Source organism: Etheostoma spectabile, chromosome 24 (genome assembly GCF_008692095.1).
Source record: "Etheostoma spectabile isolate EspeVRDwgs_2016 chromosome 24, UIUC_Espe_1.0, whole genome shotgun sequence".
Lineage (NCBI taxonomy): Eukaryota > Metazoa > Chordata > Actinopteri > Perciformes > Percidae > Etheostoma > Etheostoma spectabile.
The window spans coordinates 8,365,642-8,377,053 of record NC_045756.1 but is presented as its reverse complement, the minus strand read 5'-3'; the positions used below and the strand labels follow the sequence as shown (position 1 = coordinate 8,377,053).

The following is an 11,412-nucleotide window of genomic DNA, read 5'->3' as shown; positions in this document are numbered from 1 at the left end:
AAAGTGGCATTACTTATTTTTTCCATCAAAGCAAAGAAGTCAGCTATGTTTCTATTGTACATTTTAGCTTATTAGTACTTATTTTCAAATATATTGTAATTGTTATATTGTTATGTAAATATGTAATTTTACTTTCTTTTAGGGTTACTTTAACCATCTGTCTAGAGACTGCAGATGAAAAACAGCCTTCTGGCTAACTCTGGCATATTGACAGAAATGTATATTAATATGCACTGGCCCTGTAATTGATAAATAAATAAATAAATAAATAAATAAATAAATACTTGCGCCAAATGTTGCCGTGTCCCCACTCGTCAAATGGGAACAACTTAACTTTTAAGTTAAAAAAAACTGACTGATTTTAAGATGGTACTCTGTGACTTAACACATGGTAAATATTGTGTGGATTCTCTCGTGCGTTTGGATGTGAGGGACGGACACAGAGATATTTTCGCAGAGATCCTCAGCTAATTAGGCGCACAGTTTGCCATCTCATCCAAATTTCTCTTGACTGGGGCAGTGAGAGAGGGACCTCTGAGCCAAAGTATAATATGGAAGTTTTGCCCCCCTCCATCTGCTAAATTTGAGCTCAGAGGCTTAATTGGGGCCAAATCTTGTCAAAGCCTAAACATCTACTATTAGTTTGGAACATGTGAACAGGAGATCACCATAAGGATCCAAACTTCAAACACACTAGTGTTGGGTTTTTGAAATATTTTAAACCTTTAATAACACCTCTCCATATATTATCATCAAATCCGTCAGCACAACAAACCATGAAATTAAATCTTAAATTAAAACAGTTTCAACATTAGAACCTTTAGTCAATTTATTGCACGGCTGTTTCATACTGCAGTATTTTTAATTACTGTAGGTGTATGTAATACACTGGATACTGAGTATATGTTAAGGACAGGCTGTAAAAATTCCCATTTCATTAGCATACAACAATCGAGTCATCCCATGCCACAGTCAATGAAATTCAACAATTCCTGTCCAGATGTTTCACATTAAAGGCTCCGGCAGCTCACAGAGCCTTGTCTCTTTATTTGCTGGCAGGCTTTTAATGTGAAACACTGGCGGAAATTGTCGAGATTTATTTCTAGTGGCTTAACCCCCCATTTAAACTGGTTGCAATTAATGAATAAGGACAGTATATTTCTGGGGGGGGGGGGGGGGGGGGGCGAGTAGATTGGTAGGTGTGACATGTCGTGAGGGCCACCATAATTTTAGACCATGTTGAGTATTAGAATTCACTGTAATGACATATAGTTGGTAAAAAATTTAAATTACTGCTCGTAACGTATATATGAGACTAATAGGTGTTTATCAACAATGTCTAAAGAGGTGGGGTTGTTTACTGTCATCACATGGAAATTATTGGGATTTCTACTAACATAGGTTATAGTATATTATAAGGGTGCTATATAATGTACATTTCCTAATAAACACATATTCCATTTCAGCAAAAATAATGGAAGGAAAAAAAATGATACTGGATTTGTTTTAGTCAGTGGGCTAAGTAATGCATTTCCCTCACACTCAAGCCTGTATAACACACACACACCACACGCTATTTTTGTCACAAAACATGTTAGCAAACACAAAAAGCTACAGGAAGCACACACACATCCAACATACTGTGTATTTGCTCATGTATGGGCATCAGACATGATCCACACAGTGTACATACATGGTATCTCACAGCACGCACACGCACGCGCACACACCCCACGACCACACACACACACACACACACACACACACACACACACACACACACACACACACACACACACACACACACACACACACACACACACCCACACACAAACACACACACACACACACACACACACACACACACACACACACACACACACACTTATTCAAATATTCACACTGTACAAACAGTTTATCTATACGTGCACATACAAATGCATTTTTTACAAACACACATACATATTTGTACCTATGTACCTATTCAGACACAGCACGTACACACACTTTTTTTATTTTTTTATTATTTTTAAAGCATCTTATTTACGTCTGCAATGTTGCCGTGTCAGTCGGGCGGCGTTATAATCTCCGACACATTTACATAACATATATTACCCCGCTGTGTTGACGGCCAAGTAAGTACTCAAGCTCATCCCGGCCCCCTTTTCATATTTACGGCGTGACTGATTTAAGATGGACTGATTGTGGGGATTTAATTACGGGGGACACAATGGCCACACAATTCTGTTTTCTTCTCTTCCCGTCTTGCGAGGCGCTGACACGCCGCACACTCGGCTGCACACTGCCGAGGAATGTTTTACACTCCAAATGAGCTGTGCTTGCAGAAGAATTTAATTTGATCTGCCGCTGTAATTGTGCTCTCAAAAAAAATAGAAAAGAGGGAAAGAAAAAGTGTTGGTGGTGTTGGTGGTGGAGGTGGAGGGGGGATTGAAGCATGCTGGGGTGGGAGGGGTCGCCGTGCGTGCAACTTTAAAAATCTAATATGCACAAAAAGTGAATTAACTCAAGAGGAGAGGCCCTTGTGATGTGTTGACACTTGCACTGGGCTCTCTTACAAGGAAGAGTGAAAGAGGGAGGGAGGGAGGATGCAGGGAAGGGGGGGTTAAGGAGAAAAAAAGGGGGGAGTAACGGCCATGATAAAACACCACAAAGAAAAGGCGTTATGAATTTTATTAATGACTTGCAAGACAGTATGCAAAACATCAAAGGTCCACGGGAAAGATTAATGGCCCTGTGTGAGACTGTTTAATTACCTCCAGCTAATTAGATTCTTGACCAAAATTTTTAATATCTGCATTCGTGCCCGACGCCCTAATTGAGATTCCACCATATTTATCAATCTTTCAAATAAAAATTAAAAAAAAATAAAAGCCCCTTGGTTGTGGTTTGGTGTGCTTGTGTGTGTTCCCTTTAGCCTTTTCTCCTGCTGCTCTTGACACTTTGTCGCCTTGTAAAGTAGAGATTATGAATCCCATCCAGGTTGGAGAGAGGTTACCAAAAAAAACAAAAAAACTATTTACTCACAAACAGAAGGAAGAGGGGGAGGGGTTGGTTATCGACCTGATCTCGGGGTTTCTAATGAAGTGCGCTTTGCTAATAAACAGACTTAGCGAAGCTCTGTCAACTCTCCTTGTCGCGCCATAATTCTCTTATCTGGACCTGAGCGGAGGAGAGAGGAATCTCTCCGAGGAACCGCTCTCCATCTACGTCTCGTTTCCGCCCTCTCCTTCCATTTCCCTCGTCCGGATAATCCGGTTGCTGTTTACCAGCACACACACGCACAATTTCATCTAAATCGTTTGCCTTTGAACTTCCAGTGCATATTATCTGTTTCTGTGACCCTGCTGCTGCTGCTGCTGTTGTTGTTGTTGTTGCGGCTGCTGCAATAATTGCACTCGGATTATTGCCGTAAAGTCAGAGATGACTCTTCCTCTGGGTTCTTGGGTTTTTTGGGTATCCACTTCTGTGGCAATTGCTCGAGACATTTTAACATCTCCGAGTTGCATCGAGACAGAGCTACAAATAATAAACGAATTCTGTGTAAGAAATTAAGTTTATTATTCAGACTTATCTTACTTTTTTTCTTCTGAAATATGTGTGTCATATTTTCAGGCCTCTAAAATGATGTTGATTTGTCTCTATTTGAACTTCTCATACCTCAGACATGCAGTCTGAAACACTGGCTGCCAACAAAACAGTGCTCCGTTATAAAGAGGTCACAAGCAACGTGGTCTATATGGAAGGTTCATTTAGGGGATTGTTCCGTTCCGCCCGACGTCCCTTACTTTTCACTTCCAACGAATTAACTTTAAACTCCGGTCGCATCAAGCACCGTTAACCGCAACCACGTTTCATGCTGAAAATGGTAAGATAAGATTTTTAAGAGTTTAAAATTTTGGGAAACACTGATCCACTTTCTTCAGCAACAACTAATCCATTCATTCAGAAAATAATGCACAGACTCTGAAGTTGCAGCCCTACTCCTAAAATACAAAAGACTTGGATCTTTCTGTTACATGTCCACTTTATTGATACTTTCAGTGTTTTCATTTTTCGAGAAGCATTTCGCAAGAGGAGGATCAACATTTTGGAAACGGACCTCATGAAGCTAAGACTTGGTCTGTACTGTGGTGTACAATGTTGTGGACTTGAAGGGCCACGCACAGCACCATCTGCTGTCCCAACATCTCTACTACAATAGTAACCCACTCCCAACACCAAACATGCACAACCAGCCCTGCAGCACTTCACTGATACCACATCCGTGTCAAGTTTCACAACCGTGTTTGATGGGGGGTGGGGGGGTTAAGCCTTAATTAGCATGCCATCGTTATGTAGATGTATCTTAAAAGGCCTCGTTTCCCCCTGATACCTCTCATTTTCCCCGGACCATTCTTTCTCCATTTCTTTTACTCGACTCTCTGGTCCTTTTCTCCCCTGTGTCAACATCAGGGTGTACTCACCACTCTCTGTTTCACTCCCTCCATCTTGTTTCTCTCCCATCTATTCATTCCCATCTGTCTCTCTGTCTCCCTTTAAAGACGGAGATCTAAATAGGAATAGATCACCTCCCTCGCTGGCGTTTCATTAGAGGCAATTAGAAAGCCGACGCTGCAGCGTCCCATAAGGCTCGACGGGGAGAGGCAAGGCGCGGGCCGCATTAGCTCGTTGAGATGAAGTATGTATGACAACGATTTCATCAATGTGCAACAATTCCTCGCCGACACGTCTCCGAGCCGAGTGTCAGAGGTACAATTCTGACAATTATGACAATTAACACTGTCAAAATAAAGCCATTAGCTTAGCGAGAGGGCAAACCAATGCACTTAATTACAGGGGTTTCTGTCAAAATTGATTCCCTTCAGACAACTTCCAAAATGAGGAAAAAATTAAATAAGTTGAATGTGTGACGGAGGCCGGGGTAAAAGGGCCGTCATCTGCCGTTGTATTAATGCTAGCCTCAGGTCGATAGCTTCCAACATGCACACACACAGCCGTCTCACATTAAAGACTCAAACAAATTTCTAATACAGATGCTTAAAAGTGATGATGAATTACACATTCTACCTTGACCTGATGGACAAAAAAAAAAAAAAATTGAAGCCAACTTTTCTGAGAGTCAATGCTCTGAACTGCTGCGGTGCCGTTGGAGGGGACGCATCTTAAGTGTTCATTAATGCCTCGTATATCTTCTTCACGAATGAGATTTGGCATCTCAATGGCATCTGAAATGATTAAACTAAAAGGGCATAAATCACAATTTCTAAGAACGCTGATGCTGCACGGCTGTAATACTGGTCTCCAGGCTGTGTACACGGTCTCGGCTACCGTACATGACCCACTAGGCCTGGGCTGGTTACTTGTTTCAAGGTAGACCACGATTTGACATACCTACAACGTATGAGGTTTAATTTTGAGTCTTCAACTACAAAAAGTGCAGTTTACTGTTGTGCATTGTGTTCAATGGAAAAAGTTATTTTTTCATCCCAACATTTCAAAATACAGTGATATTTTTGCTGAAGGTTATCATACCGTCAGCATCTTATATGTGCCCATGTGTATGATCCACACAGTAAACTTCACTTTGCACCAGTTTCAAGCAAGAGTGCCTCATAAAGAATAAAAGAGCGACCTGCAGAGCACACGGTCATTGTCCAGGTTCTGGGTTGAGCAGTTTGTTGAAACCGTACCGAGCTGAAAGGTGAACACCACTGAACCATGAAGAGCAGGGAGGGATGCTATAGGATGTAGATGGGGGAATAGGGGGTGTGGGGTCGAGCCAGAAAAATACTGTAAAATGATGCAAGAGTGATGTTTGTCACCTTCAAATATATGCAGCACTGCACATCTGTCTGTAGGCGCTTCGGGGGGGGATCTGCACGACTTTGACGTGACAATGTGGAAATACAATTACACAATCTCGAGGGGAAACCCTGGCCTGTCACATTATATTTACCTTGGGTCGAAGCAAACTCGCTTCTCTGCCTATCTGTCCATCTATCCCAACATCTTCTCTGAGTGGATGAGGTCATTTTTCACACAACAGATAGAGAGTCTGTTTCGGGCGCTGCTGTTGACTAAAAGACCAGATTTCTTTAAGTGACTATCTGGTCTTGTTTATGACATGTAGCTGTTTTCAGACATCCAAAGCAAAACAAAAATTTGCATCTTCAGCAAGTGTGGCCTGTGTGGGAATCATATGTTGGTGTAAGTGTCACGCACATGCAACTGAAAGGGGCTCCGCGTCTGTGCGATTCACGTCTAAACTGACCCACGTTTTGCATTATGGGATAAAAGCAAGGTGAAATTATTGTTCTGCAATGCTTAAGTTTCAGATCCTGTATAATTCTTGAACAACAGACTAAAACCTGCACAAGAGGCTCACGGTTTTGAATCTCTTCATTTTCTTTTCTTTGTTTTTTGTTACGGTTTCAGTGGACAGCGTCATGTTGGTCCATGCTGGTCTGAACGCAGTTCAGAGATCCATATTATCTGTACATATTTATGTGGAATATTGGGTATTCTTTTTTTAAATGGCCACTCCACAGATAATCTCTCTTGGGAGTCAAAACATTCCTATTCATCCCACCCAACACTATCAATATCAACACTAAACCGTCATTAACAAACTGAATTCCAGCCATCAAAGCCCAAAAGGTCACAGTGGTTAACTGAAAGCTGTGATCCTTAAACAACAGCTGGCATCCAGACATATTCCGGATCAAATTACAGTCATGGGGTCAAAAGTCTAGGCAAAAACTCGTCTGCTGCAACCACCATTCACGGACCGAGGCGAGGGAGGAAAGCCGTTCCGGGTCAGCGACGAGTGTTCGCTCGACGCCTCTTGAATTAGTTTGTATGTAATGGTCTCAAACACACACAGAGAAGTAAGTAGGTGAAATAATTGATTGGATTTTCAAATGTGTCTGTGATTAGCAAATTGGAAACATTCAAGCGCCTAGTAACACGTGGAAAAGTTGGGCTGATGACCACAATTGTTGCTTGTGCCCTTTATAAAATGAAAAAAATTAGACAGAAGCAGCAGTTAGTTTCCCGTTACTTTACAATATAAAACAAAATCGATTAGTTAATGTTCCAAGTGGGAATAAAGCGCGTTTGTGGCTAATAAAAGCCAATAATCAAGTGCATTATTACGTTTATTCCTCTAGAGAATATGTAAAGTACAGTTTCATGGTAAGCCAATCAGAGGTAGAGTTGGGCGGGTGTTCAAAAGCATGCATAGTTGGGCACACAACTCACAACACAAGCGAGTCAATCCATGAGAGACAGGTATCGCGAATCGGGGGGGGGGGGGGGGACTTTCCTGCAACTTTTCCACACACACACACAACACACACACAACACACACACACACACACACACACACACACACACACCACACACACAACACACACACCACACACACCACACACACCACAACACACACAACACACCACACACACACACACAAACACACACACCACTGCCCAGCTGTGGCCTGTTGAGGGGCAATAAATATTGAAAGTTCCAAAACATCTATTGTGCTATTTGTATCAATCCACTAGACATAAAACTACATACATGTCGTCTGATTGGAGGCTAGTCTCACTTTGTACCACAGCATCATTAAAATAGTTTAGATTTGTGTAAATTGTTTTTGTTAATTATTGTATTAAGTGTCCATTTGATAAAAATATTCAGATCTACCATAAATCATTGAACATGCAAGTACCATTACAGAAGGGGGAGGGGTCACATTTGAGCATTTAAGAATGTACTTGAAAGTAACGCATTAGTTACTTTATGAAGTAAATAGTTACTTTTAATCTAATTTAGTTACTTTTGGAAGAAGTAACTAGTAACTAATTACTTTTTAAAAGTAACCTGCCCAACACTGGACATTATTCTTTGTACTACAGTGTGTTACTCCAGTATGTACAAAGTTTTCAAACAAACAAAAAAAAACGTAGTTCTGGTCCAACTCTTGCTAACTAAATCAGTTGAGACCAACTGAGTAAAATGAGTAATTATGTCCGTTATGTTCAACAGGAAATGCCGGTCTGTATATTACAAGTAAAATTATATATAACATTATATTTCCTCAATCGTATTTCCTGAGTTCACCCACATCTTGATGGAATCAGCACGACCGTAAATCAGACCACTTTGAGTCAGAGACGCAGAGGGATCGCCGCCGCTGCCTCTCCCATTTTTGGTTTTTATCAAAAAGGAAGCTGATGACTCCCTTCAGATAAGGATGGGCGCCCTTCGCTTAAAGCTCCACGCTAATAAATGTTCTCCATCACGCCGACCGCTTATTGTATTTCACAGGGACAGAATGCAATTTGTATCATTTCTGCTCCGCACATCAAAAGGAAGTGGGCCGTGCACAATGACTCACTGCACCGAAAACACTCTGTTTCCAATCGAAGAAAATCAGATCTGTACTCTTTGTTGGTTATTTCTTTTTTACATCTCCATTTGTTTGATAAGGCTGTGAGCAGTGACGGTAAATGGGTGGTTAAGTTGAGGGGGGGTGGAACGGTGACATGGTCCTTCTGTTGGCGGATAGGCTGTCAGCTTATCAATAAATGACATCATCTGCCCCCCAGACGTCTCTCTGCCTGTCACATTGATGGCACTTGAACTAAAAATAAATAAAGAAATAAATAAAGAAAGACAAAAAGGAGCAAAAAAGAAATGTCTATTTTTCCCATTAGGGCTGTCTGGATGGATGGAGTCTGAGACACTGGGGACAGTTTGTCTGTCTGTGGAGACACAAACTTCAAAAAGTACTGAATGCACAGTCCAACGAATGACAACAAACTGTAACTGTAAATCCAGAAAAACAGATTACAATAGAACAGATGAGAACTGGACAACAACACACATTTGAATGTGACCTACTTCCGAAAAGTGTGCTAGATTTGAGTAGACCAAGTTACCGCAGACAGAAGAGACGGGCAGGATAGAAAACACACTCAAAGTTATGATGGAATGTGCGTAAGTGCAAATTACACTAAACTTTCACTTTGGATTTTATAAAAAAAAAACAACCCAAGGAATCCAAGAGGACGACCTCAAATGTCTATATTTATATTGTCTATATTCAATTTACTGTCACAGAGGTGAGAAGAAACTAGAATATTCTCACATTTAAGAAGCTGGGATCAAATAATATTTTTATTTTGTCTTAAATAATTACTCAAACCGACTAATGGATTATCAAAAAAGTTGGCGATTAATTTAAAAGTTGACAACTAATCAATCGATTAATCTTTGCAGCTCTAATGCGCACCTTTAATTTATGTCCCCAAGATTGCTTGTTTGGCCACTGACGGGTTCAGATTAATATTCTAAGTGTCTGACAACATTATGGAAAGGATTTCTAAAAATGTGGACCTTTCTGTTAAAGAGTTAGATCCTATTTTTGTACATTAAAACATCACTAAATCCACCAGACTCCATGTAAATAAACAGAAACAAAATAAAACTATGACAAGCCGTCTTGGGTCCCCTGTCCACTTTTCCAACCATCACAACTCTAGTTCTGGTTGAAATAAACAGTTTATCTATTTACATGTGACAATATGTTGGCTCTATACACGCTCAAAATATTGTTTTTTTATTGTTTTTTTTTTTAAATGGAGTCTGGTAGCCATAGCAATCTATAGGTTGTTTCTGGTTTAAAAAAAAACAACTTTTGACTTTTCTCTTACAAATTGTCTATCTCTGTAGGAATCCTTTTCATATTGTTGTCAGATACTGAAAATATTAACCCGAGTGTCAGTGACATAAAACAGCACTTTTAGTGGACAAAAAAGATGATGCACATTGGCCCAATAGGGTAACATTGCAGCCCTGTTTGCGGCTGCTGATCGCAGCATTCTCGCTTAGGACCAATTTCAAAGAGTTTTTACCCATTTCAGATTCAGATTCAGAAATACTTTATTAATCCCCGAAGGGAAACTCTGTGTCACAGTAGCACCAGTAGTAAGAAGACAGAGACGGAGCACTGCAACAGGCAGCATGCACTTTTCAGCGCATGCACACACTTCACTTCAGATGCATCAGAATCAGCATTATAGCAAGATTGAGTAAAAGACATAACATAACATAATGCACAAGACTACACACGGTACATGTGGATACATGAAGGAATTTTTTGTGGTGACTCGGGAGGATGGGAAAAACACAAAATAGAGACCGAGGCAGTCCGACGGAAGCGGGGGGGGGATAGGGGAGGGCATGTATGGTGAGGAGTGAGAGGTGTGTGTGTGTGTGTGTGTGTGTGTTTGTGTGTAGTATGAAGCTTCAGACTGTCCAAGTTGGTAGAGAGTTCAGTTCATTCGGCCTTGAGGAGATAAGACAATGCACAGAAGTTGAAATTTGTTACTTACACACAACAACAAGGAAATAGGGTCCAGGTTGGGGAAAAAAAAGAAAAAAGTTACCTTTTAATTGATAGTTTCTTCCCTTGAATTTACAGTAAAATAACTGGACTGGACTAAAATGAACTATAAGTTATTAATTGACAAGAGAGAGAGGGAATGACACACAGAAAAGGGCCGCAGGTCGGAGTCGAACTCGGGCCCGGTGCGTCGAGAAGTAAACCAAGTTAGCAATCTGTGCGCTCTTGACGGCATTACTTTTATCTCTTTACTTACTTTATTAGTGGGGAAGCAAACTTCAAATAAACTGCAAACAGGATCATATGGGCTCTGCCCCAGTGCAACCTGTCGCCTGTTGTCATTGGTCTTCTTTAATGGCTGATAAATCCACCCCCATGACCAACCTCTTCCCAGTGCAGGAGAGCTTGGGAAGACCCACTCTTCACCAACAAATATGCACTTGTGTGTTTTGGTTGGATTTGGCAAATTTGGTTGATATTTGTCTTTAGATATCACTCGAGTTCCGGAAAGTTTCCTAGCTGATTTTGCCATAGTTACGTGATCTCTTAGATGCTGCTATCTTCATCAAAGTCGAACTAAACTTCAATAAAGTAATGCCAACAGACATGGATATACGAAGCTGTAGAACGTAAACAACTTGTGTATTTCATAGTAAGATGTTAAAAAGGACTGGGACGTATTAAGTTAAGTTTGAGCAAATGAAAGTTGGATTAACATCCCACAGTTGAAAGGAAATGGCCAACACAGATTTACTTTCAATTAACGATTATGGGTTAAAATATTTATTATCCAATTAAATTCGACCTTTGTTTGAGTGATTGAATATCGATTTATAAAATCCAGAAATCAATTTTGAATCTACGCCTTTTTACCATAGATGTGTAAGGTAAAGTACAAACTTTTTTGGGTTTTTAATCCTTAAATTATAATATTTGAGGGTTGCTTCTTGCTGTGACAACTTACATCAGAAGTGGCGTGT

The 11,412-nt window shown here is 40.5% G+C and overlaps 1 long non-coding RNA gene across 1 annotated transcript; it reads left to right on the top strand.

Annotated features, from left to right (window-relative positions):
• The first annotated feature begins 4,127 nt into the window (after positions 1–4,127).
• Positions 4,128–10,634, top strand: LOC116674095 (uncharacterized). Its single transcript, XR_004327969.1, has 3 exons — positions 4,128–4,139; positions 7,762–7,772; positions 10,563–10,634. It is a non-coding gene; the product is annotated as an uncharacterized LOC116674095 (long non-coding RNA).
• Positions 10,635–11,412: the final 778 nt, after the last annotated feature.